This window comes from Tamandua tetradactyla, chromosome 24 (assembly GCF_023851605.1).
Source record: "Tamandua tetradactyla isolate mTamTet1 chromosome 24, mTamTet1.pri, whole genome shotgun sequence".
NCBI classification, from domain to species: Eukaryota; Metazoa; Chordata; class Mammalia; order Pilosa; family Myrmecophagidae; genus Tamandua; species Tamandua tetradactyla.
Window position 1 is genome coordinate 18,756,555 of NC_135350.1, and position 27,723 is coordinate 18,784,277.

A 27,723-nucleotide genomic window follows, 5' to 3' on the forward strand; every position below is an offset into this window, starting at 1 on the left:
ACCCCTAATGAGGAATAGTATTTATCATGTTAGCATTATTGCTTTCTTTGTCTCTATAGTTTTACTGAATAGGCAAGGAGGAATAAAGGTGGATGAAAAAGTGAAGGTTGACAATAAAATTAGAAACTTTCTGTTAAAGTTAAGGTGTGACTTCATCCCCTATTGGGTGACTGCTTAGCTTGACTTTTCACACTGTTGTAAGTGAACTGCCCTCTCTCATACTCGTCTGTTACCGCCCCTGTCCCGGACATTTGTATACAAGTCTTAGCCTGTGAGCAGTGCTTTTGCACATTGGAATCACCTGAGAAGCTTTAAAAATCCCACCTTCTGGGTTTCTAATCAGATTCCAATTTAATTGGTCTAATGTGAAGCCTGGGCATAGGAACTTTTAAAAGCTCCCCCGTCATTTCTTATATGCAGTCAAGGTTGAGAACTACTGAGTCACAGGGCTGGCCCTGGGAGACTGGGTTGCTACATTGAAAATCCTTGGGATCCATAAAGCAGCCACTCCAGTGAGTTTCCTCTCCCATTTTTTCTTCACACTATCTTTTTCTTTCTCTCTTTCTCTTTAAAGACCTCAAGATGTTCCAATGAGGAAGGAAGTGGGCCTTTAAAAAGAGTTATTCTGGAAAATGGAGCTTTCTGAAACTGACTTAGCTACCTAGGTAAGAATTTGGTTGGCTGGGTGGCTGGCTAGTAAAAAACAGATTAGAAACTGTGAAAGATGAAAATTAAATGAGGACATATGGTACAGTGGGAAAAAAATAACTTGGAATTCACCTTTGGCCTTGTGTGACTCAGATTCTTTTCCCTTATTGGTAAAATCAAGTTTATTGTTAGATTTTTTTTAACTGGAAAACATTTCAAGAATCAGTGATTAGGGGAGAAGGAAATACACTTGAAGTTGAAGTGCAGCTTGAGTAGACTCCAGCCCCTTCCTTAACTTAGGGCTAGTTTGGTGAAAGCTGGGGAAATCCCATTTCTCCTAAAACTTTCCTTGTTTTAGAAGGCATCATGGAATCACTATCTGATGCCAGATAGTAGCTGGGGCTTTTCCATTACTTTACTTCTTCCCGATTCTGGCTTTGTCCTGAGCCATTTGGGTATGAGTCCTTTACCCCAACAGTAACCTACTCCTTCATGGAATCTCTCCTTCCCCTGTACCTACTTAGCTTTTCTCTGTTTTTGTTCCCACTTCTGGACACCTACACTTTCCTGCTGAACCATTCCTGGGGCTCAGCTGGGTCTCGTGAATCCTGGTGGGCGGCACTGCCCCGGATCCAGGGAATGGCAAGTTCTGCCCCTTTGTATAAGGTGAGGGGGTGCATTGGGATTGGAGGGGCATTGGTGTTGTCTTTGAGAGACTCAGTGACCTTGAAAACCAATGGAGAGGGTTGCCCTGGGGCTCTTACCCCACTTTGAACCCCCCAGGATGCCACTGTCGACCAACAGCAGCAGAATCATTTCAGAGATTTGGATTCCCTTCGAGGTCGGCAGCGTGAGCTCCAGGTAAGAGAGGACTGAAGATATTTAAAGGATCCCCTGGGCTTCTTTGTCCCTGTTGCTCAATATTGTGGGGGTGCTGAAGAGAGACAAAAGCAGGGATTTGCTACACATGCTAGAGATGGGGAATGATTACAGTTGATCCAGTGGATCTCAAACCTTGATGTACATTGGGATCACCTGCTGACCTCTAATAACACTATGGACCCCTGATTGCCTCACCCTTGTTCTGATTTAATTGGTATTGGGTGCAACCAGGATATGGAAGGGGACAATTAAAAGCTCCTCAAGTAATTCACATTTGTGTTAAAGTTTGGAAACTAGTGGTCTCTATGCAAGAACTTTGGAGTGTATTTGTTCTTATAGAAATGCAAAGCATTACTCTGCGCAGTGAACACAAAAACATGTCCCCTGTGGATGAACTGCAGATCCTCAAATGGATGCTACACTGTGTCAGAGGCATTTGCATGTCTGAACTATGGGAAAGCTGGTGGGCCTAGGAAAGTTCTCCCAGCAGGTTTAATCACTGCTGTGAAAAAGCAATGGAGACCTTAGGAAATATTGGGGGAACGAGAAATAGAAGCCATAAGGGCCTTTGAGATTAACGAATGAGCCCTGGAGACCAGACTTCAGGTAGGCTCCTTCTGTCTTCAGGGCTACACAAGAACCAGAAGGTCTACAGTCTGCTGTGCCCTTATTCAAACCTCCAGAAGGTGACTGCAGTGTACGAGTGTACAAAAACCAAAACCAAAACAAGCATAAAGAACAAGCTGAGCAATGGTTTCTATGAGGAGAAAACATTCCCAATTTCCAAAACGTTCAAAAATACTTCCTGAAGTGTGTATAGAGAAAATGTTTCTTGAATAAATTAATAGCACGTTGCTGGTAGTTTTGGGAACATAAAAAGGAAAGAGACCTGGTTCCTGGCTTTAGAGCCGTCCCAGTGTGAGAGTGGCATAATGGCTCTATCAATAATTTAGGGAACACAATACATGATAGAAAACAAAGTACTATGAGAATCTGGGGAAGCAAGGTAAATGCAAACAAGAGAATCAGAAGTAGGTCCATTTAGCTTTGGTCTCTGAAAGATAAGCAGGACTTCAACAGGTCTGGCTAGAGGGGGCTAACAGGCTAAGCAGTGGAGAAGCAGAGGATGACACTCCTTCTCCTGAGCCACCCCACTCGTTTACCCACAAAAAAGAAATTCGGATTGAATGGGGTAGGCTTTGGGGGTTTCCGAGTAGAGATGTGACATGACTCTAACTCTGCTTTGGGAAGAGGACTTGGATGCTAGCATGGAAAGTGGCTTTGGTAGAGAGGGTTTTGTCAAGGAAATTATTTAGGGAACTTGTCATAGTTCAGGAGAGAAAGAGAATATGGGGACTAGAACTGGAACACTAGAAATAGAAGAGGTCAGTAACTATTGAATGCAGGACGTGGGTGGCTGAGTACCACATTGAAAGGACTCTTGGATAGAGTAAATGAGATTACATAATGTGGGGTATTTTTTTTTCTTCTTCTCTCTAGAGAAGAGAAAGCTGTAGGAAACAGAACTTTGAAAAGTGTATTCCAATAATAATACTGATAACTGATAATAAGGAATACACTGTTGGGCACTGTGCTAAGGACTTGGCATTTTTTATCTAGGAGATAGGATTTAATCCCCAGCTCATAGATGAGGAGGCAGACATTCAGAAGTTAGGAACTTGATAAGGTTATAGTTTGTATGCAGCAGAGGAGGGACTTGAGTGCAGCTCTCTTTAACTTCAGACACTGCATTCTTTTTCTTTCTTTTTAGTTTAGTTTACAGAGCAGTCATACAGAGATACAGGATTCCCATACACTGCCTCAATAACAACAACTTGCATTGGTGTGGAACATTCATTAGGTTTGATAATAGTATTTTTTTAATGATTGTACTTTTTTTTAACAGTAGTTACTTTTGTTACAATTGATGAACGATTTTAAAAATAGTACTATTAATTATTGCCCATAGCTTACATTAGAAGTTTTTTCCCCATATACTACTCTATTATTGACACCTTATTAGTGTCGTACATTTATTACAGTCTGTGAAAGAACATTCTTGTACTATTAATATAGTCCATCATCTATGATAGGGTTCACTTTGTTATACAGTCGGTGTTTTATCTTTTAATTTTTTACCGTAGTAACACACATAACTTAGTTTCCCTTGTAACCATATTCAGCTTATAATTTCATGCTGTTAATTGCACTCACAATATTGTGCTACCATCAACACCGTTTCCAGACTTTTACAACCAACCCAAACAGAAATTGTGTACAAATCAAATATCAATTCCCCATTCTCCAAACCCAATCTATCCCCTGAAGTATAATCTAGATTCTCACTCTGTGAATTAATTTAGTGTAATAAATTCATATCGATGAGCTCATACACTATTTGTCCATTAGTGTCTGGCTTATGTCACTCAGCTTAATGCCTTCAGAGTTCATCCAGGTTGTTGCATGCACCAGGATGTAATTCCTTTTTCAGACTGAATAATATTCCATTGATGTAGCTACCACATTTTGCTTATTCATTCATCAAACGATCATATAATAAAGCAACTTGGGTTGGAAGCAATCCAAGCAATTTGGTTTGCTTCCATCTTTTGACAATTGTGAATAATACCACTATGAACATAGGTGTGAAAATATCTGTTCAGGCCCCTGCTTTCAATTTTTTGGGTATATACCTAGTGGTTGGATTCTATTCTTAGGTTTCTATTCTTAGGTTTCTGAGGAACTGCCCAACTGATTTACACAGCTGCTGTACCCTTTTACATTCCCACCAGAAATGAATGTTTCTATTTCTCCACATCCTCTCCAACACTTTTCAGTTTTGTTTTTTTTTTTATAGTAGTCATTCTAGTGGTTATGAAATATCTCACTGAGGTTTTGATTTGCATTTCCTAGTAGCCAGTGATGTTGAGCATCTTTACATGTGCTTTTTAGCCATTTGTATATGCTCTTTGGAGAAAAGTCTATTCAAGTTTTTGTGCTCATATTTTAATTTGTGCTCATATTTTAATTGGGTCCTTTTATTGTTGAATTATAGCATTAATTTATATATTCTGGACAAACCCTTATCAGATATATGGTCTCCAAGTATTTTCTCCCTTTGAGTAGGTTGTCTTTTACTTTCATGAAGAAGTCCTTTGAGGCACAGAAGTTTTAGATTTTGAGGAGGCTCCATTTATTCATTTTTTCTTTTGTTGCTTATGCTTTGTTTGTGAAGTTTAAGAAACCATTGACTAACACAAGATCTTGAAGATGCTTCCCTGTATTTTCTTCTGGGAGCTTAGGTTCTTATATTTAGGTTTTTGATCTATATCTTTTAAAAAATTTTTATTGATAAAATAATGAACATACAATATGAACATTCTTTTTTCTTTCATCACATAGTTGTATATTATCATCATGACCATTTCTTAGAACATTTGCATCAGTTCAGAAAAAGAAATAAAAAGAAAACAGAAAAAAATTAATACATACCATACCCCTTACCCCTCCCTTTCATTGATCTCTAGCATTTCAATCTACTAAATTTATCTTAACATTTGTTCCACCTATTATTTATTTATTTTTAATCCATATGTTTTACTCATCTGTCCATAAGGTAGATAAAAGAAGCATCAGACACAAGGCTTTCACAATCACATAGTCACATTGCAAAAGCTATATAATTATACAATCATCTTCAAAAAACATGGATACTAGAACACAGCTCCACATCTTCAGGCAGTTCCCTCCAGTCTCTTTGCTATGCCTTAACTAAAAGGGTGATATCTATTTAATGCATATAAATAACCTCCAGGATAACTTCTTGACTCTGTTTGGAGTCTTTCAGCCATTGACATTATTTTTGTCTCATTTCACTCTTCCCCCTTTCAGTTGAGAACATTTGCTCAGTCCCTTGGTGCTGAGTCCCAGCTCATTCTTGGATTTCTGTTCCATGTTTCCAGGAAAGTTCACATCTCTGGGAGTTGTGTCCCATGCAGAGAGGGGGAGGGCAGTGAGTTTGCTTGACGTGTTGGCTGAGAGAGAGAGAGGTCACATCTGAGCAACAAAAGAGGTTCTCTTGGGGGTGACACTTAGGCCTAATTTTAAGTAGGCTTAGCCTATCCTTTGCGGGGTTAAGTTTCATATGACAAACACCAATTCTGGGGGCTCAGCCTATTACTTTGGTTGTCCCCACTGCTTGTGAGAATATCAAGAATTCTCCACTTAGGGAACTTGAATTTTCACCCTTTCTCACCATTTCCCCAATGGGACTTTGTAAATACTTTTTTATTCACTGTTCAAATACTTCTGGGATTTATTGAGGCATCATTCTGGACAAACCTACAAAATCTCATGCCCTACTCAAGGTTTCATGTACTTAAGATGTTCAATTAAGCTGTCCACATAAATTATACTAGGAAAAACTAGTCAAAATATGTTTTGTACCAAATAAACATTTTTTGCTTTAGTTTCACACATAAGTTAAAGTTTTAAAATATTAACTGCCATCTGTTTCCAACACCCTGCATTATTGACATTACTTTGTTCTTCCTCATGCAAAACATTTTAAAATTTGTACATTTAGTCACTATCATTGTACATTCTAGGCATTCCTATATTATACCATTTCAGTCTTTATTGTGTATCTTCCCTTCTGATTTCATTTGTGCCCCCAGGCCTCCTTGCCCTATCATTCTCACATTTAGCTTCATTCAGTATTCTAACATTATTGTGTTACAGTTATGTAGTATTGTGCTATCCATTTCTGAATTTTTACAATCAGTCCCATTGCACAATCTGTATCCCTTCAGTTCCAATCACCCAATATCCATCCTATTTCTATCTCCTGATGACCTCTGTTCTTAACTGAAATTATCCAAGTTCATTCATTAATGTTAAATCATATCAGTGAGACCATACAGTATTTGTCCTTTTGTTTCTGGCTAATCTCATTCAGCATAATGTCCTTTAGGTCCATCCATGTTGTTACATACTTCATAACATTATTCTGTCTTACAGGTATAGAATATTCCATTGTATGTATATACCACAGCTTGTTTAGCCTCTCATCTTTTGAGGGATATTTGAGCTGTTTCCATCTCTTGACAATTGTAAATAATGCTGCTATAAACATTGTTGTGTAAATGTCTGTTTGTGTCTTTGCTCTCATGTCCTCTGAGTAGATACCTAGCAATGGTGTTGCTGGGTCATATGGCAATTTATACTTAGCTTCCTGAGGGACTGCTAAACTGCCTTCCACAGCAGTTGTACCATTTGACATTCCCACCAACAGTGAATAAGTGTACATCTTTCTCCACATCCTCTCCAGCACTTGTTGTTTTCTGTTTTATTGATAATGGCTATTCTGGTGGGTGTGAGATGATATCTCATTGTGGTTTTGATTTGCATTTCCCTAATAGCCAGTGAAGTTGTGCATCTTTTCATGTGCCTTTTGGCCATTTGTATTTCCTCTTCTGAGAAGTGTCTGTTCAAGTCTTTTGCCCATTTTGTAAGTGGGTTGGCTGTCTTTTTGTTGTTGAGTTGAACAATCTCTTTATAAATTCTGGATACTTGACTTTTATGTGATAGTAGTTTCCAAATATTGTCTCCCATTGTGTAGGCCGTCTTTTTATTTTCTTGATGAAGTTCTTTGATGCGCTAAAGTGTTTAATTTTGAGGAGTTCCCATTTCTTTCTTTCTTTCTTCAATTCTCATGCTTTGGGTTTAGAGTCTATAAAACTGCCTTCAAGGATAAGATTTATAAGATATTTCCCTACATTTTCTTCTAACAGTTATATGGTCTTAGGTCTAATGTTTAGTTTTTAATCCATTTTGAGTTAACTTTTGTATAGGGTGTGGGATATGGGTCCTCTTTCATTCTTTTGCATGTGGATATCCAGTTCTTTAAGGCATCATTTATTGAAGAGACTGTTCTGTTCCAGGTGAGTTGGCTTGACTGCCTTATCAAAGATCAATTGTCCATAGATGAAAGGGTCTATATCTGAACACTCTAGTTGATTCCATTGGTCAGTATATCTATCTTTATGCCAGTACCATGCTGTTTTGAGCACTGTAGCTTCATAATATGCCTTAAAGTCCAGTAATGTGAGACCTCCAATTTCATTTTTCTATTTCAGGATACTTTTAGCTCTTTGGGGCACCCTGCCCTTCCAGATAAATTTGGTTATTGTTTTTTCCATCTGTAAAAAGTAAGTTTTTGGGATTTTAATTGGTGTTGCATTGAATCTGCAAATCAATTTAGGTAGAATTGACATCTTGACTATATTTAGTCTTCCAATCCATGAACATGGTATGCCCTTCCATTTCTTTAGGTCTTCTACAATTTCTTTTAATTTTCTTTATATAGGTCTTTTGTCTCTTTAGTTAAATTTATTCCTAAATAATTTATTCTTTTGGTTACAATTGTAAATGGAAGTTTTTTCATGATTTCCCTCTCAGATTGTTCATTACTAGTATAAGGAAACACTACAGATTTTTGAGTGCTGATCTTGTAACCTGCCACTTTGCTGTACTCATTTATTAGCTCTAGTAGTTTTGCTGTGGATTTTTGGGGGGTTTTGACATAAAGTATCATATCATCTACAAACAAAGTTTTACTTCTTCCTTTCCAATTTTGATGCCTTGTATTTCTTTTTATTGTCTAATTGCTCTGGCTAGAACTTCCAACACAATTTTGAATAACCATGGTAATAGTGGACATCCTTGTCTTGTTCCTGATCTTAGAAAGTTTTCAGTTCTTCCCTATTGAAGATGATGTTAGCTGTGGGTTTTTCATATATTCCCTTTATCATTTTGAGGAAGCCCTTTCTATTCCTATCCTTTGAAGAGTTTTCAACAGGAAAGCATGTTGAATTTTGCCAAATGCCTTTTCTGCATCAATCGGGATGATCATGTGGTTTATCTGCTTTCATTTGTTGATATGGTGTGTGCATTAATTGATTTTCTTATGTTGAACCATCCTTGCATACCTGGAATGAATCCTACTTGGTCATGGTTTATAATTCTTTTATGTGCTAGTGGATTTGATTTGCTAGAATATTGTTGAGGATTTTTGCATCTATATTCATAAGAGCGATTGGTGTGTAGTTTTCTTTTTTTGTAATATCTTTGTCTGGCTTTGGTATGAGGGTGGTGTTGGCTCCATAGAATGAGTTAGGTAGATTTCCCTCCTCTTCAATTTTTTTGAAGAGTTTGAGCAGGATTGGTACTAATTCTTTCTTTTTTTTATTAATTAAAAAAATTAACTAACACAACATTTAGAAATCATTCCATTCTACATATACAATCAGTAATTCTTAATATCATCACATAGATGCATATTCATCATTTCTTAGTACATTTGCATAGATTCAGAAAAAGAAATAGAAAGACAATAGAAAAAGAAATAAAACAATAATAGAAAAAAATGAAGATAAAAAATAAAAAATAAATAAATAAAAAAAATAAAAAAAAAACACTGTACCTCAGATGCAGCTTCATTCAGTGTTTTAACATAATTACATTACGATTAGGTATTACTGTGCTGTCCATTTCTGAGTTTTTGTATCCAGTCCTGTTGCACATCTGTATCCCTTCAGCTGCAATTACTCATTATCTTACCCTATTTCTATTCTCCTGATGGTCTCTGTTACCAGTGACATATTCCAAGATTATTCTCTAATGTAGGTTCACATCAGTGGGACCATACAGTATTTGTCCTTTAGTTTTTGGCTAGACTCACTCAGCATAATGTTCTCTAGGTCCATCCATGTTATTACATGCTTCATAAGTTTATTCTGTCTTAAAGCTGCATAATATTCCATCGTATGTATATACCACAGTTTGTTTAGCCACTCGTCTGTTGATGGACATTTTGGCTGTTTCCATCTCTTTGCAATTGTAAATAATGCTGCTATAAACATTGGTGTGCAAATGTCTGTTTGTGTCTTTGCCCTTAAGTCCTCTGAGTAGATACCTAGCAATGGTATTGCTGGGTCGTATGGCAATTCTATATTCAGCTTTTTGAGGAACCGCCAAACTGCCTTCCACAGTGGTTGCACCATTTGACATACCCACCAACAGTGGATAAGTGTGCCTCTTTCTCCACATCCTCTCCAGCACTTGTCATTTTCTGTTTGTTGATAATGGCCATTCTGGTGGGTGTGAGATGATATCTCATTGTGGTTTTGATTTGCATTTCTCTAATGGCCAGGGACATTGAGCATCTCTTTATGTGCCTTTTGGCCATTTGTATTTCCTCTTCTGAGAGGTGTCTGTTCAAGTCTTTTTCCCATTTTGTAATTGGATTGGCTGTCTTTTTGTTGTTGAGTTGAACAATCTCTTTATAAATTCTAGATACTAGACCTTTATCTGATAGGTCGTTTCCAAACATTGTATCCTATTGTGTAGGCTGTCTTTCTACTTTCTTGATGAAGTTCTTTGATGCACAAAAGTGTTTGATTTTGAGGAGCTCCCATTTATTTATTTCTTTCTTCCATGCTCTTGCTTTAGGTTTAAGGTCCATAAAACCGCCTCCAATTGTAAGATTTATAAGATATCTCCCTACATTTTCCTCTAACTGTTTTATGGTCTTAGACCTAATGTTTAGATCTTTGATCCATTTTGAGTTAACTTTTGTATAGGGTGTGAGATACAGGTCCTCTTTCATTCTTTTGCGTATGAATATCCAGTTCTCTAGGCACCATTTATTGAAGGGACTATTCTGTCCCAGGTGAGTTGGCTTGACTGCCTTATCAAAGATCAAATGTCCATAGATGAGAGGGTCTATATCTGAGCACTCATTTCAATTCCATTGGTCGATATATCTATCTTTATGCCAGTACCATGCTGTTTTGACCACTGTGGCTTCATAATATGCCTTAAAGTCAGGCAGCGTGAGACCTCCAGCTTCGTTTTTTTTCCTCAAGATACTTTTAGCAATTCGGGGCACCCTGCCCTTCCAGATAAATTTGCTTATTGGTTTTTCTATTTCTGAAAAATAAGTTGATGGGATTTTGATTGGTATTGCATTGAATCTATAAATCAATTTAGGTAGAATTGACATCTTAACTATATTTAGTCTTCCAATCCATGAACACGGTATGGCCTTCCATCTATTTAGGTCTTCTGTGATTTCTTTTAACAGTTTCTTGTAGTTTTCTTTGTATAGGTCTTTTGTCTCTTTAGTTAAATTTATTCCTAAGTATTTTATTCTTTTAGTTGCAATTGTAAATGGAATTCATTTCTTGATTTCCCTCTCAGCTTGTTCATTGCTAGTGTATAGAAACACTACAGATTTTTGAATGTTGATCTTGTAACCTGCTACTTTGCTGTACTCATTTATTAGCTCTAGTAGTTTTGCTGTGGATTTTTCAGGGTTTTTGACGTATAGTATCATATCATCTGTAAACAGTGATAGTTTTAATTTTCCTTTCCAATTTTGATGCCTTGTATTTCTTTTTGTTGTCTAATTGCTCTGGCTAGAACCTCCAACATGATGTTGAATATCTGTGGTGATAATGGACATCTTTGTCTTGTTCCTGATCTTAGGGGGAAAGTTTTCAATTTTTCCCCATTGAGGATGATATTAGCTGTGGGTTTTTCATGTATTTCCTTTATCATTTTAAGGAAGTTCCCTTGTATTCCTATCCTTTGAAGTGTTTTCAACAGGAAAGGATGTTGAATCTTGTCAAATGCCTTCTCTGCATCAATTGAGATGATCATGTGATTTTTCTGCTTTGATTTGTTGATATGGTGTATTACATTAATTGACTTTCTTATGTTGAACCATCCTTGCATACCTGGGATGAATCCTACTTGGTCATGATGTATAATTCTTTTAATGTATTGCTGAATTTGATTTGCTAGAATTTTGTTGAGGATTTTTGCATCTATATTCATTAGAGAGATTGGTCTGTAGTTTTCTTTTTTTGTACTATCTTTGCCTGGTTTTGGTATGAGGGTGATGTTGGCTTCATAGAATGAATTAGGTAGCTTTCCCTCCACTTCAATTTTTTTGAAGAGTTTGAGCAGGTTGGTACTAATTCTTTCTGAAATGTTTGGTAGATTTCACATGTGAAGCCGTCTGGTCCTGGACTTTTCTTTTTGTGAAGCTTTTGAATGACTGATTCAATTTCTTTACTTGTGATTGGTTTGTTGAGGTCATCTATTTCTTCTTGAGTCAAAGTTGGTTGTTCATACCTTTCTAGGAACTTGTCCATTTCATCTACGTTGTTGTATTTATTAGCATAAAGTTGTTCATAGTATCCTGTTATTACCTCCTTTATTTCTGTGAGGTCAGTGGTTATGTCTCCTCTTCCATTTCTGATCTTATTTATTTGCGTCCTCTCTCTTCTTCTTTTTGTCAGTCTTGCTAAGGGCCCATCAATCTTGTTGATTTTCTCATAGAATCAACTTCTGGTCTTATTGATTTTCTCTATTGTTTTCATGTTGTCAATTTCCTTTATTTCTGCTCTAATCTTTGTTATTTCTTTCCTTTTGCTTGCTTTAGGGTTAGTTTGCTCTTCTTTCTCCAGTTCTTCCAAGTGGACAGTTAATTCCCGAATTTTTGCCCTTTCTTCTTTTTGATATAGGCATTTAGGGCAATAAATTTCCCTCTTAGCACTGCCTTTGTTGCATCCCATAGGTTTTGATATGTTGTGTTTTCATTTTCATTCGCCTTGAGATATTTACTAATTTCTCTTGTAATTTCATCCTTGACCCACTGGTTGTTTAGGAGTGTGTTGTTGAGCCTCCATGTATTTGTGAATTTTCTGGCACTCTGCCTATTATTGATTTCCAACTTCATTCCTTTATGATCTGAGAAAGTGTTGTGTATGATTTCAATCTTTTTAAATTTGTTAAGACTTGCTTTGTGACCCAGCATATGGTCTATCTTTGAGAATGATCCATGAGCACTTGAGAAAAAGGTATATCCTGCTGTTGTGGGGTGTAATGTCCTATAAATGTCTATTAAGTCTAGCTCATTTATTATAATATTCAAATTCTCTGTTTGTTTATTGATCCTCTGTCTAGATGTTCTGTCCATTGATGAGAGTGGGGAATTGAAGTCTCCAACTATTATGGTAGATGTGTCTATTTCCCTTTTCAGTATTTGAAGTGTTTTCTTCACGTATTTTGGGGCATTCTTATTTGGTGCATAAATATTTATGATTTTTATGTCTTCTTGTTGAATTGTTCATTTTATTAGTAGATAGTATCCTTCTTTGTCTCTTTTAACTGTTTTACATTTGAAGTCTAATTTGTTTGATATTAATATAGCTACTCCTACTCTTTTCTGGTTGCTATTTGCATGAAATATCTTTTCCCAACATTTCACTTTCAACCTATGTTTATCTTTGGGTCTAAGATGTGTTTCCTGTAGACAGCATGTAGAAGGATCCTGTTTTTTAATCCTTTCTGCCAGTCTGTGTCTTTTGATTTGGGAGTTCAATCCATTAACATTTAGTGTTATTACTGTTTGGGTAGTACTTTCCTCTACCATTTTGCATTTTGTATTTTATATGTCATATCTAATTTTCCTCCTTTCTCCACTCTTCTCCACACCTCTCTCTTCTGTCTTTTCCTATCTGTCTCTAGTGCTCCTTTTAGTATTTCTTGGAGAGCTGGTCTCTTGGTCACAAATTCTCTCAGTGACTTTTTGTCTGAAAATGTTTTAATTTCTCCCTCATTTTTGAAGGACAATTTTGCTGTATATAGAATTCTTGGTTGGCAGTTTTTCTCTTTTAGTAATTTAAATATATCATCCCACTGTCTTCTTACCTCCATGGTTTCTGCTGAGAAATCTACACATAGTCTTATTGGGTTTTCCTTGTATGTGATGGATTGTTTTTCTCTTGCTCCTTTCAAAATCCTCTCTTTCTCTTTGGCCTCTGACATTCTAACCAGTAAGTGTCTTGGAGAATGCCTATTTGGATCTATTCTCTTTGGGGTGCGCTGCACTTCTCGGATCTGTAATTTTAGGTCTTTCATAAGAGTTGGGAAATTTTCAGTGATAATTTCTTCCATTAGTTTTTCTCCTCCTTTTCCCTTCTCTTCTCCTTCTGGGACACCCACAACACGTATATTTGTGTGCTTCATATCATCGTTCAATTCCCTGAGCCCCTGCTCAAATGTTTCCATTCTTTTCCTTATAGTTTCTGTTTCTTTTTGGATTTCAGATGTTCCATCCTCCAGTTCACTAATTCTAACCTCTGTCTCTTGAAATATTCCATTGTTGGTTTCCATTGTTTTTTTCACCTCTTCTACTGTACCTTTCATTCCCATAAGTTCTGTGATTTGTTTTTTCAGACTTTCCATTTCTTCTTTTTGTTCATCCCTTGCCTTCTTCATGTCCTCCCTCAATTTATTGATTTGGTTTTTGATGAGGTTTTCCATTTCTATTTGTATATTCAGAATTAGTTATCTCAGCTCCTCTATCTCATTTGAGCTATTGGTTTGTTCCTTTGACTGGGCCATATCTTCAATTTTCCTGGTGTGATTTGTTGTTTTTTGCTGGCGTCTGGACATTCAATCAGATTTCCCTGAGTGTGAGACCCAGCAGGTTGAAAGACTTTCCTGTGAAGTCTCTGCACTCTGTTTTTCTTATCCTACCCAGTATGTGGCACTTGTCTGTCTGTGGGTCTCACCAGCAAAAGATATTGTGGCTCCTTTAACTTTGGAAGGCTCTCCCTGCTGTGTGCTTGGTGGAGACAGCGGAAAGGTTGTAGGCTGGTTTTAATGGCTTCAAATTGCAAAGTCCTGGGATCTGAATTCCTTGAGAGAGGGATTCCACCTGAGATGCATTTCACCCCTCCCATGGGGAAGGTTCAGGTGGTAGAGAGCCCTGAAAGCAGCCTGTTTCTGCGTTTGGGGCAGTTGCAACCTGTGTAATCCAGCGCTGAGCCCAGAGGCACCAAGCCTCCATAGAAACAGCCGCAGAATGCTCTGTTTTGCCCCCTTTCCTGTTTTTTAGTTAGCTTAATAGGCAACTTCCACCTTGATCAGTTTCGCCTGAGCTGGGGGCCTATTTTTAGTAGTCAGAATTTGTTTATTAATGCCACTATTGGTGTTTGGTTGGACTCAGTCCCTGCTACTGTTGGAGACTCTTTCCTTTCCCTCTGGGTATCCACCTGTGGGGGAGGGGCCCTGGCCACCGCGACTTGGGGATCTCACTGATCCGAGACCTGCCGCTGGACCGGGAAGCCACCTGTGGGGAAGGGGCACCGGTTACCGGCCTCCACGGCTTGGGGATCTCGCTGATCCGAGACTTGTAGCCAGTTCCGGAAGCTGCCCACGAGGGAAGGGTGCAGGCCGCCGTGGCTTGGGGAACTTGCCTCTCCAAGACTCTCAGCCAGCCAGGAAGGAGGGAGGGAGGGGCGCCAGCCACCAGCCGCCGCGGCCCAGGGAAGCACACACTGCTCGGGGATCTCGCCGCAGCAGAGCCTCACAGTTGATCCAGCAGTCCAGACTGGAGTGCGCTGTGTGTCTGGTCTCTGTTGTGGCTCTGGGAGCTGTTCTGTACTGTTTCTGGTTATTTAGTAGCTGTTCTGGAGGAGGAACTTAGATGCGCGCACCTTACTAAGCCACCATCTTGGCCCCGATCCACTAATTCTTTCTTGAATGTTTGGTAGAATTTACATGTGAAGCCATCTGGTCCTGAACTTTTCTTTTTTTGGGAGCTTCTTAATGACTGATTCAATTTCTTTACTTGTGATTGATTTGTTGAGGTCACCCATTTCTTCTCGAGTCAATATTGGTTGTTCATGCCTTTCTAGAAAGTTGTCCATCTCATCTAAATTGTTGAGTTTATTAGCATAAATTTGTTCATGGTGTCCTCTCATTACTTCCTTTATTTCTGTGGGGTCAGTGGTTATTTCTGATTTTATTTATTGGCATCCTCTCTCTTCTTCTTTTTTGTCAACCTCACTAAGGGTCCATCAATCTTATTAATTTTCTCATAGGACCAACTTGTGGTTTTGTTGATTTTTCTCAAGTGTTTTCATGTTCTCAATTTCATTTATTTCTACTCTAATCTTCTTGTTTCTTTCCTTTTGTTTGCCTTGGGGTTAGTTTGCTGTTCCTTTTCTAGTTCTCCCAAGTGGACAGTTAAGTCCTCAATTTTTGCTCTTTTTCTTTTTTAATATAGGCATTTAGGGCAATAAATTTCCCTCTTAGAGCTGCCTTTGCTGCATCCCATAAATGTTGATATGTTGTGTTTTTATTTTCATTTGCCTTGAGATATTTACTGATTTCTCTTGTAATTTCTTCCTTGACCCACTGGTTGTTTAAGAATGTGTTGTTGAGCCTCCATATATTTGTGAATTTTCTGGCACTCTGCCTATTATTGATAACCAACTTCATTCCTTTATGATCTGAGAAAGTGTTTTGTATGATTTAAATATTTTTAAATTTATTGAGACTTGCTTTGTGATGGAGCATATGGTCTATCCTTAAGAGTAATCCATGAGCACTTGAGAAAAAGGTATATTCTGCTGTTTTGGGGTACAATGTTCTATAAATGTCTGTTAAGTACAGTTTTCTTATTGTATTATTCAAAATATGTTTCTTTACTGGCCCTCTGTCTAGCTGTTCTGTTCATTGATGAGAGGATGTGAGTGGGGAATTGAAGTCTCCATCTATTATGGTAGATGTATCTATTTCTCTTTTGGGTGTTTTCAGTGTTTGCCTTATGTATTTTGGAGCATTGTGGCTTGGTGCATAAATATTTATGAGTGTTATGTCTTCTTGTTGAATTGTTCCTTTTATTAATACATAGTTTATTATACTTCTTTGACTCTTTTAACTGTTTTACATTTGAAGTCTAATTTGTTGGATATTAATATAGCTACTCCTGCTCTTTTCTGATTGTTATTTGCATGAAATATCTTTTCCCAACCTTTCACTTTCAACCTATCTTTATCCTTGGGTCTGAGATGTGTTTCCTCTAGACAGCATATAGATGGGTCCTGTTTTTTAAATTCATTCTGCCAGTCTATGTCTTTTGATTGGGGAGTTTAATCCATTAACATTCAGTGTTATTACTGTACAGGCAGTATTTTCTCCTACCATTTTGCCTTTTGGATTTTATATGTTATATCTAATTTTCCTTCTTTTTACCCTTACTGATAGTTTTCATTTCTATACTCTTCTCCACACCTCTCTCTCCTGTCTTTTCATTTCTGTCTCTCATGCTCCCTTTAGTATTTCTTGCAGAACTGGTCTCTTGGTCACAAATTCTCTCAGTGATTTTTTGTCTGAATATGTTTTAATTTCCTTCTCATTTTTGAAGGGCAATTTTGCTGGGTATACAATTCTTGGTTGGCATTTTTTCTCTTTTAGTAATTTAAATATATCATCCCACTGCCTTCTTGCATCCATGGTTTCTGCTGTGAAATCTATGCCTAGTCTTATTGGGCTTCCCTTGTATGTGATGGATTGCTTTTCTCTTGCTGCTTTCAAGATTCTCTCTTTCTCTTTGACATCTGACATTCTGGTTAGTAAGTGTCTTGGAGCATGTCTATTTGGATCTGTCGTGTTTGGGGTATTGTCCAGTTTTGGATCTGTAATTTTAAGTCTTTTGTAAGAGCTGGAAATTTTCAATTATTTCTTCCATTAGTTTTTCTCCTCATTTTACCTTCTCTGCTCCTTCTGGGACACCCAGAACACATATATTTGGGCACTTCATGTTGCCATTCTTTTCCCTGAGTTCCTGCTCATATTTTTCCATTCTTTTCCCTATATTTTCTTTTGCTTGTCAAATTTCAGATTTCCCAATTCACTAATCCTATCTCCTGCCTCTTGAAATCTAACATTGTAGGTTTCCATTGCTTATTTTATCTCTTCTACTGTACCTTTCATTCCCATAAGCTCTGTGATTTGTCTTTTCAGACTTTTGATTTCTTCTTTTTGTTCATCCCTTGCCTTCTTTATATCCTCCCTCAATTCACTGATTTGATTTTTGATGAGGTTTTCCACGTGTGTTAGGACATTCTGAATTAATCATTTCAACTCCTGTATCTCATTTGAATTGTTGGTTTGTTCCTTTGACTGAGCCATATCTTCAATTTTTCTAGTATAGCTCATTAATTTTTGCTGGTTTCTAGGCATTTAATTACCTTAATTAGTTTATTCTGAAGACTGTTTTCACTTCTTTTACCTAGGATTTTCTTGCTGGATGAGTTTGTTGTCTATCTGTTCTTTGACATTCAGTTCAGCTTATTCTGAACCTCTAGCTTAGGTTTTGTTTAAAAGGTTAGAAATTTTCAGCTCTTGTTTTCTTTTTTCTTGCCTTGATGGTATGGTGCCTCCCCCCCCCCCCCTTAGGAGGGTCTACTTAGGTATTGTAGATTAAACTGGCCTCTTGTCAGGGTGAAAGAGTCAACTGCATCAGTTTTCCCTGAGGGTGAGACCCAGCAGATTGAAAGGCTTTCCTGTAAAGCCTCTGAACTGTCTGGTTTTACTATCCTGCCCAGTATGTGGCACTTGTCTGCCTTGCAGGTTCCACCAACATAAGGTGATACGGTGCCTTTAACTTCAGCAGACTATCCCTTCTTGGGGTGTGGTGGAGGCAGAGGAGAGGTTGTAGGCTGGCTTTAATCACTTCACTTTTCCAGACCCTGGGGTCTGAGCTCCTCGAGGGAGGGACTCTACCTGAGCTGGGCCCCACCCCTCTTCTGGGGAAGGCACAGGTTCCAGACAAACACTCAAAGAAGCTTAATTCTGCCTATGCCTGTGGCAGCGGAGCCTGAGAAGCCTTGTAGCTGCATCCAAAGAGCAGTCAAGCCATAGAAACACATCCACCAAAATGAAAGAGAAAAATCCTTTTCAGAGCAGGACCCCCACGCCTCAGGTTTGCCAATCAAGAGCATAAGTTTGTACATTGCTCTGTTTATCTCCAGGTCATATGTGCATCCTCTTTTCCTGCAGGGCCCAGACCTTTTCAAAATAAAAAACTCCATTTTTCTTTTCTTTTTCTATTAGCCTTGCCCCTCTGTGCTGAGGCAAAAACCAGTGACCTCTGTTTTTACTTGAGGTTCAGCTGAGTTGGGGGCCTATTTTCAGTAGTTAAATTAATTCCACAATTGGAGTTTGGTTGTACTCAGCCCCTGTTGCTGGTAAAGTCTCTTTCTTTTCTCCCCTGGAAGCAGACTGTGGCAGAAGGGCATGGGCCACCACAGCTTGGCTAATTCATAGTTCTGGGTGGGCTCACAGCCAGCCCAGCTGGTCCAAACTGGTGTACATTGTGTGTCCAGTAACTGATGTGGCCCCAGCAGTTGTTCTGTATGTTCCTGGCTATTTATTAGCTGCTCTGGAGGAAGAACTAAATCCCATACCTCACTAAGCCGCCATATTGGCCCTCCATCTCTTTGATCTATTTTGATTCAATGTTTATATATGGTGTGAGATAGGGGTCCTCCATTCTTTTGCATATGGATATCCAGTTTTATCAGCATCATTTGTGCAAGAGAATATGCTTTCATAGTTGAGTGCACTTGGCAATGTTGTAAAAAATCAATTGGCCATAGATGTGTGGGTCTGTTTCTGAACTCTCAATTCAAGTCCATTAGTTAATATATCTATCCTTTTATCAGTACTATGATGTTTTGACCACTGTAGCATTGTATGAAGTTCTGAGTCAGAAAGTGTGTCTTCCAATTTCATTCTTATTTTTCAAGTTGTTTTTGGCTATTCAGGGCATCTTACCTTTCCAGATATACTTGATAATTGCTTTTTCCATGTCTTCAAAGTAAGATGTTAGAATCCTTTTGGGAATGCATTGAATCTAAATAACTTTGGGTAGAATTGACAGTTTAACAATATTTAGTCTTCCAATCAATGAACATGGAATGCCATCCATTTATATAGATATTCCTTGATTTCTTTTAGTGAAGTTTTTTTGTGGTTTTCCTTGTGTAATTCCTTTATCCTTGGTTAAATTTGATTCTTTTAGTTGCCATTGTAAATGGATTTTTTTTTTTTACTTTGATGTCCTCCCAGACTGCTCTTTACTAGTGTATAGAAGCACTACTGATTTTTGTGTATTGATTTTGTACCACATCATTTTTTTGCTTTTTAAATTAACTCTATTCACTTTGTTGTAAATTTTTCAGAATTTTTTTTGTGTGTGTATAGGAGCATGTCATCTGCAAATAGGGAAAGTTTTACTTCTTACTTTCCAATTTGGATGCTTTTTTTTTTTTTCATTTTCTTGCTTAAATACTCTGGCTAAAACATCCAGTACAATGTTGAGTAACAGTGATGACAGTGGGCTGGTTTGATGCTATTATGTACCCCAGAAAGCCATGCCCTTTAATCCTCATACAATATTGCTGGGTAGGATCTTTATTATTGTTTCCATAGAGATGTGACCCACCCAATTGTGAATGGCAACTTGTGTAGATGGCTTCCATGGAGATACAGCTCCACCTATTCAAGGTTTCCTGGAGCCCTTTAAGAGGGACCATTTTGGAAAAAGCTTTAGAACCAAAAGAGCCAACAGAATGGACAGAACCCCACGGAAGTCATTGAAAAAGCCTGAAGAGAAAACTAGCAGACACTGTCATGTGCCTTTCCAATTGATAGAGAATCTCTGAACATCATCAGCTTTCTTGATCCAAAGCAGCTTTCCCTGGATACCTTAATTTGCACATTTTTATAGACTTGCCTTAATTTGGACATTTTTCGTGGCCTTAGAACTGTAAACTTGCAACTTAATAGACTCCATTTTTTTAAAAAAACATTCAATTTCTGGTATATTGCATTCTGGCAGCTTATAAACTAGAACATATTCGGTACCAGAGATGTAGGGAACCAAACATGCTGGAACCAAATGGCTTTTTAAATGGATAAAGGGAAGATTTGGGAAGAATTATGAGATGCTTGATAGAGAAGGCCTAGAGTGCTTTGACAAGACTATTGGTAGAACTGTGGACTCTAAAGATACCTCTGATAAGGCCTTAGACAGAAATGATGCATGTGTTATTACAAACCAGAAGGAAGGTGATCGTTGTTTTAAAGTTACAAATAATCTGGTAAAATTGACTGGCTTTGGATGGAAGGCAGATTTTAAAAGTTATGAACTTAGATATTTAGCATAAGAGATTTCCAAATTAAATGTGGAAAGTGCAGCCTGGATTCTCCTTGTAGCTTATAGTAAAATGTGACAGGAAAGAGATAAGCTGAGAACTGAACTCTTGGGTATAAAGAAACCAGAAATTGTTGGTCTGGAAAATTCTGGGCTTCCAGAAAGGGAGATTGCAGAGAATAGTGCCTCAAATGAGTCTAATCAAACATGGAACCAGTCAGTCTTTTTAGAAAAAGCCAGGATTGGAGATGGAGTTATCCAGGAAGGACTTGTGGAAAGTCCTATTGTTTGATGGCTATGATCCCTGCCTATTACATAGAAAAACAACAAGAGTGTTGTGGGGTATGTATAAATGGAACCATGGCCAGTCTGGACTAAGAGAAACAGAAAAGGGACAAATTGTAGGAAAAATAACTTCAAATGCAGAACCATGAAAGCTAAGGTCTGAAGCCAGGAAACCTCAGGTCAGGAAAGCAGACCCACCTAAGCACTTGGAGAGGGCGAGTTGCCAGGAAAGCAAATGGTGGGCCCTCTACCTTGTTTGGGAAGAATTGTGTCCCAGGCCTTAGAGAGGGTGGAGCACATCCCTAGGGAGTTGGGGAGAGCCTGGCTGCCACCACATTGAGAGGGTGAGTGTGTGCCCTGGAGATTTCAGAGAGCCCAGGTGTGGCCCTGATGCTTGAAGGGGGTGAAGCTGAGAAAAAGGTGGTCTCCCCAGTGTCCCTCAAGGTTGCATTTGGAGACAGCTGGGCTGCTGTGTAGGCCCTTGGTAAGAGTGGGACTGCTGCTTTTCAAAGCCCCAAGGATAAATGACTTTCAGACTTTGAAATCTAATGCAGTGTGCCCTGCAGGTTTGAGGAGCTGCATGGGTCTGCTGACTCCTGTGTTCCTTCCAATTCCTCGCCATGGAAATGGGCATATGTATCTTATGATTATCCCTCCTTTGTATATTTATAGCAAATAACTTGTTCTAAGTTTTACAAGTCCAGAGCCAGAGGAGAATTTTGCCTTAAGACAGACCATAACTGTAGCTGACTTAATGCAGTTTTGTACTGTTCCTGGTTTTGTATTGTATTTGTATTTTTACTGAAATGGTTTAAGGCTTTCTGATATTGTTATGGAATGAATGTATTTTGCATTTGTAAAGAACATGTCTTTTATGTCTTTTGGGGTCTAAAGGGTGGAATGTGTCTGTTTGAAGCTATTAAGTATGCCAGAAAAGCCATGTCCTTTAATCCTTATTCAACATTGCTGGGTGAGATCTTTCTGATTGTTTTCATGGAAATGCCACCCACCCAATTGTGGGTGTTAACTTTTGATTAGATGGTTTCCATGGAGATGTATCTCCACCAATTTAAGGTGGGGTTGCTCTATTTTGGAAAAAGCTTTAGAGCCACCAGAACCAACAGAGCCCACACAGCTAGAGACCTTCAGAGATGAAGAAGGAAAACACCCCTGGGGAAGCTGCTGAATCAAGAAGCTGGGAGAGAAAGCTAGTTGACACTGTCATGTGCCCTCTCAGCTGAGAGAGAAACCTCAAACTTCATCCACCTTCCTTGGGTGAGGTAACCTCTTGTTGCTGCCTTAATTTGGGCATTTTCATGGCCTTAGAACTGTAAACTTGCAACTTAATAAATTCCCCTTTTTAAAAGCCATTCCTTTTCTGGTATATCACATTCTGGCAGCATTCAAACTTACACAGCATCTTTGTCTTCTTCCATATCTTAGGGGGAAAGCTTTTATTCTTTCACCATTGAGTATGAATTTAGCTGTGGGCTTTTCACATATGCTCTTTATCATGTTGAGGAAGTTTCCTTCTATTTCTACTTTTCTAAGTGTATTCATAAAAATGCTAGATTTTGTCAAATGTCTTTTCTGCCTCAATGGAGATGATCATGAGTTTTTTTCCATTCATTCAGTTAATGATGTTCCTATGTTGAACACCCTTGCATACCTAGGATAAAGCCCACTTGATCATGGGATATAATTATTTTAATATGCTCTTGGATTTGATTTCTTAGTATTTTATTCAAGAATTCCATATTTTTATTCATAAGAGATACTGGTCTGTAATTTTCTTTTCTTGTAGTATCTTTACCTGGCTTTGGCATTAGGGTGATATTTGCCTTGTAGAATGAATGAGCTGGTATTCCTTCCTTGTAAATTTTTTTGAAAGGGTTTGAACATGATTTTTGTTAATTATTAGAATGTTTGATAGAATTCACTTGTGAAACCATTTGGTCCTGGGTATTTCTTCATTGGTAGGTTTTTTTGTTTTGTTCTGTTTTTAGTTTTAAGTTTTTATTGAATCTTTAGATTCAATTAAAAGTTTTATTCACACACTATAGACTCCATCTTAAGTGTACAATTGATGACTCTTGGTATGGTCACATAGTTGTGCATTCACCACTACAGTCAATATGAGAAGATTTTCATTTCTTCTGAAAAAAAAAAAACACCCCATACTCCTTAAATCCCCCTGTTATTGACATTTAGTTTGGTTTAGTGCCTTTGTTATAATCAATAAAAGAATATTACTGTTACTCTTAACTATAGAATTTAGCTTACATGAATTGTATTTCCCCCCAAATAACAGTCTGTTATTAATACTTTGCATTAGTGATGTATTATTGTTATTCTAGTGTGCATGTTAGAACTTATATTTATACAGTTAACTACTGTCATCATCCACTTTAGGTTTTGCTAAGTTATACAGTCTGTTGGGAGCTTTTGATTCAACTTCTTTACTGTAATTGGTCTGTTGAGATTTTCTATTTCTTATAGGGTCAGTATAGATTGTTTCTGTGCTTCTAGGAATTTGTTCATTTCATCCAAGTTGTCTAATTTATTGGTATACAGTTGTTCATAGCATTCTCTTATGGTCTTTTTTTATTTCTGTGGGGTCATTAATAGTGTCCCCATTCTCATTTCTAATTTTTCTGTTTTTCTTTGTCAGTCTAGTTAAGGGTTTGTCAATTTCATTTTTATTCTCAAAGAACCAACTTTTAGGCTTGTCAATTCTCTTTATTGTTCCTTTATTCTTAATTTCATTTATTTCTACTCTAATCTTTATTTCTTTTCTCTTCCTTGCTTTGCTGTAGTTTGCTGTTTTTTGTCTGGGTGCTTGTCTTTAGTTTTTTCTTCTTTTTCAATCTAAATGTTTAGGGCTATAAATTTCACCTTCAGGACTGCCTTAGCTGCCTCCCATTAGCTTTGATATGTTGTGTTCTTGTTTTCATTCATCTGCACATATTTAAGGATTTTTCTTGCAATTTCTTTTTAGTATGATATTTAACTGTCATATACTTGTGAAATTTCCAGTTCTCTGCCTATTGTTGATTTCCAGCTTCATTCTATTATGTTCAGAGAAAGTGCTTTGTACAATTTCAGTCTTTTTAAATTTATTGAGACTTGTTTTGTGACCCAACATGTAGTTTACCCTGGAGAATGGTCCATGTACACTTGAGAGGAATGTATATCCTGCTGTTTTGGGGTGTAATTTGCTGTATATGTCTATTAGTTCCAGTTCATTTGCCATTGTATTCAAGTTCTCTATTTCATTATGATCTTCTGTCTAGATGTTTTATCTTTAATCAGAGTGTGTATTGCAGTCTCCAACTATTAGCAGAGGTGTTTATTTCTCTCTCAGTGTTTGCTTTGTGTATTTTGGGGCATTCATGATTAGAAGCATAAATATTTATGATTGTTATTTCTTCTTGATGGATTGTCCCTTTTACTAATATATAGTGCCCTTCTTTGACTCTTATAACAGCTTTTGACCTAAAATTTATTTTGCCCAATATTAGTATCACTACCACAGTTCTTTTTTGGTTACTGTTTGCATGGAATAACTTTTTCCAACATTTCTTTTTCAACCTATTTGTCTTTGGATCTAAGGTGAGTCTCCTGTAAACAACATATAGTTAGATCATTTTTTTTTAAATCCATTCTGCCAATCTGTATCTTTTGATGGGGGAGTGTAATCCAGTAACATTCAGTATTATTATGTAAAGACAGTACTTAACTTCAGTCATTTCGTCCTTTGGTTTTTGTTTTCTTTTTTTAATTTCTTGTTTTATTTCATTCTTTGTTGTCTTTTTTTTTGTGTGTGTACTTTGGTTTTTGTAGGTTATATCTTTTTTTCTGTCTCTTTTCTTTATTGCAATCTCTTTCTGTATAGTTGATCTTTTGTGATGTTTCTAACTGATCCCTTTCTTATTTCTGTTTCTGTATATATTTTAAATACTTTCTTTGTGGTTACCCTGGTGTTTCTATTGTACAACCTACATATATAATCTACTAGTTTGAAAATATGCCAATTTAGTTTCAATAGCATATATGACATATGAAACTTTGTTTCTTCACAGTTCTCCAAGTCATTCTTGTCTTTTTCTTTCAACTTGAAGAACTCCCTTTAGTAGTTCTTATAGAGCAGGGCTTTTGCTGATAGACTCTCTCAGTTTCTGTTTTCCTGGAATGTTTCAAATCCTTCCTTATATTTGAAGGACTGTTGTGCTGGATAAAGAATTCTTAGCTGGCAGTTTTCCTTTCAGTACCTTAAAAATATTATACCACTTCCTTCTCACTGCCATGATTTCTGATGAAAAATCAGCATTTAGTCTTATTTAGGATCCTTTGTATGCAATGGATTGCTTTTCTTTTGCTGCTTTCAGAATTCTCTCTATCTTTGGCATTTGAAATTCTGATTATTTTGTGTCTTGGAGTAGGTCTGTTTGTTTGTAATATGTTGGCTTCTTGGTCATGTTATATTTATATCTTTCATAAGAGTTGGGAAATTTTTGGCCATTATTTCCTCAAATATTCTTTTTGTGCCCTTTCCCCTCTCTTCTCCTTCTGGAACACATGATGAACATGTTTGTGTGCTTTGTGTTGTCATTCAAATCCCTGAGACGATGCTTAATTTTTTCTATTTCTTTCTCTTTCTATTCTTTTGCCTGTGTGATTTTTTTTTTTTTAAAGGAAAGACAGAGAGAAGGAAGGAAGGATAGAAGGAAGGAAAGGAGGAAGAAAGGGAAACATCTTTTAAACATTTTCTTGTTTTATTGTATTTTGTTTCTCCGTTTTTGTTACATGGGCTGGGGCCGGGAATCGAACCGAGGTCCTCCGGCATAGCAGGCAAGCACTTTGCCCGCTGAGCCACCGCGGCCCGCCCGCCTGTGTGATTTTTGATTGCTCTGTCTTCTAGCTTGCTAAATATTTCTACCTGTTCAAATCTGCTGTTGTATGCCTCTAGTACATTTTAAATCTCTACTATTTTGCCTTTCACCCCATAAATTCTGTTATGTTTCTTTTTATGCTTTTAAATTCTTAATTGTGCTTCCACATCTTCTAATTAATATTATTTACCACTTTATATTAGTACTAGTCCCTACGTTTTTCAGGTCTGGACCCTCCAGTCTTAACCCTCTTTTTTTTTAGTATAAATGTTTTTGTAATTTTTTTTCTCTGTGAGGATTTTCTGCCTCCAGTTTCTACCTAATTAGGGTATCCCACTCCAGGGAGAAATACAGGGTCAATCCAGAAAAGTGGGTCACTAAAGAAAAGTCTGTTTTGCATTTAGGGAGTCCAGCCAATAGTACTGGTTTGGTTAAATGTACCATGTGACTGCTGTTCTGCTGTGGTTCATTTCTCTTTCCCATGAGCCCTTTGTATGCACTTCTCGGCAGTTAGTCTTCTACCAGGGGTCTCTGTGGACTTGGTTTCCTATGCCTGGATACTTGTGGAGTTCTAGCTCACTGCTGTGGATGCCTCTATAGTCTGTATCCCCAGTGGGAAGGACCCAGGCCACTGCCTCTGAGGACTCCAAGCTGAGGACTCCAAGCTGAGTACTCCAAGTGAGGTAGAGAGGAGAGGGCAGGCTGATCTGGAACAGAAGTTTTCTACCTGATATTTTTCTCTTCAGTTCAGCTTTGTGGAGTCCTTCTCCTGTCTCTATGATCCTCCAGAGTTCTAAGCAAGTGGAATTTTCCTTATATTTGCTGAATCTCTGGGGAGGTTTTTTCCAGGGGTTATCTTGCATAGCTATGTTGATCACATCATTCCAACATCCCCTGAATGCCTAACCATGCTACAAAATGTCATCCAAGAGTGATGATCAGCCATGTTTTCTCTCCCTGATGGTTTAGAATAGAAAGAATGGGCACAAGAAAAGTTAAAGTGCCCAGAGTCACTTCTCACCTATGAAGGCTGCTCAGAATCTTATGGGGGAGGATGGTGGTATGGACTGAATTGTGTCCCCCAGAAAGATATGTTGAAGGCCTAATCTCCAGTGGTACCTCAGGTTGTGACCTTATTTGGAAATAGAGTCATTGTAGATGAAATTAGTTCAATTAAGATGAGGTCATACTGGAGCAGGGTAGGGTTCTACTCTGATATGACGAGTGTCCTTTATAAGAAGAGAAGAGAGATACATAGGGAGAATAAAATCATGTGGGGACAGAGGCAGAGATTGAAGTGCAGTAACTGTAAGTCAAGGAATGCCAAGGATTGCCATCAAACCACCAGAAGTAAGTAGAGGCAAGAAAGGATTCTCCCCTACAAATTTCAGAGGAAACATATTCCTGCTGACACTGATTTTTGGATGTCTGGTGTCCAAACAGTGGGATAGTAAATTTCTGTTACTTTCAGCCAGCAGGTTTGTAGTGCTTTGTTAGGGGAGTCCTAGGAAACTAAGTCAGATGGGAAGTCAAAGGTAGCAAAGGTAGGTCTTGGAGTAGTGGTTCTCAAAGTGTGGTCTCTAAATCAGCACATCAGCATCACCTGAGAGCTTGTTAGAAATGCAAATTATGGGGCCCCAGCCCAGATCCATTGAATCAGGAGCTCTGGGGAGTAGGCTTAGGCAATCTGCATTTTTTTTTGTATGCTGTATGGTGGGGTCACATTTCATTATTTTTCCATGTGAGTATCCCATTATCTGCAATCTGCATTTTAATGTTTGAGTACCACTGTCTTAGAAGAGTGACCTTCTTTTCCTGCCCTGCTCCAGGCTCATGTACAGATATGCGAACAGAAGATTATAGCTGTGCTGGCGCAGGAACAGGAGCTTGAGGAACAGAATGAGGAGCTACGGTGTGACCTGGGCAAGGCTT

The 27,723-nt window shown here is 37.9% G+C and overlaps 1 long non-coding RNA gene across 1 annotated transcript; it reads left to right on the forward strand.

Moving 5' to 3' along the window:
• Positions 1 to 1,279: 1,279 nt before the first annotated feature.
• Positions 1,280 to 27,716, forward strand: LOC143668408 (uncharacterized). Its single transcript, XR_013168432.1, has 3 exons — positions 1,280 to 1,314; positions 1,432 to 1,509; positions 27,621 to 27,716. It is a non-coding gene; the product is annotated as an uncharacterized LOC143668408 (long non-coding RNA).
• The last annotated feature ends 7 nt before the right edge of the window (positions 27,717 to 27,723 follow it).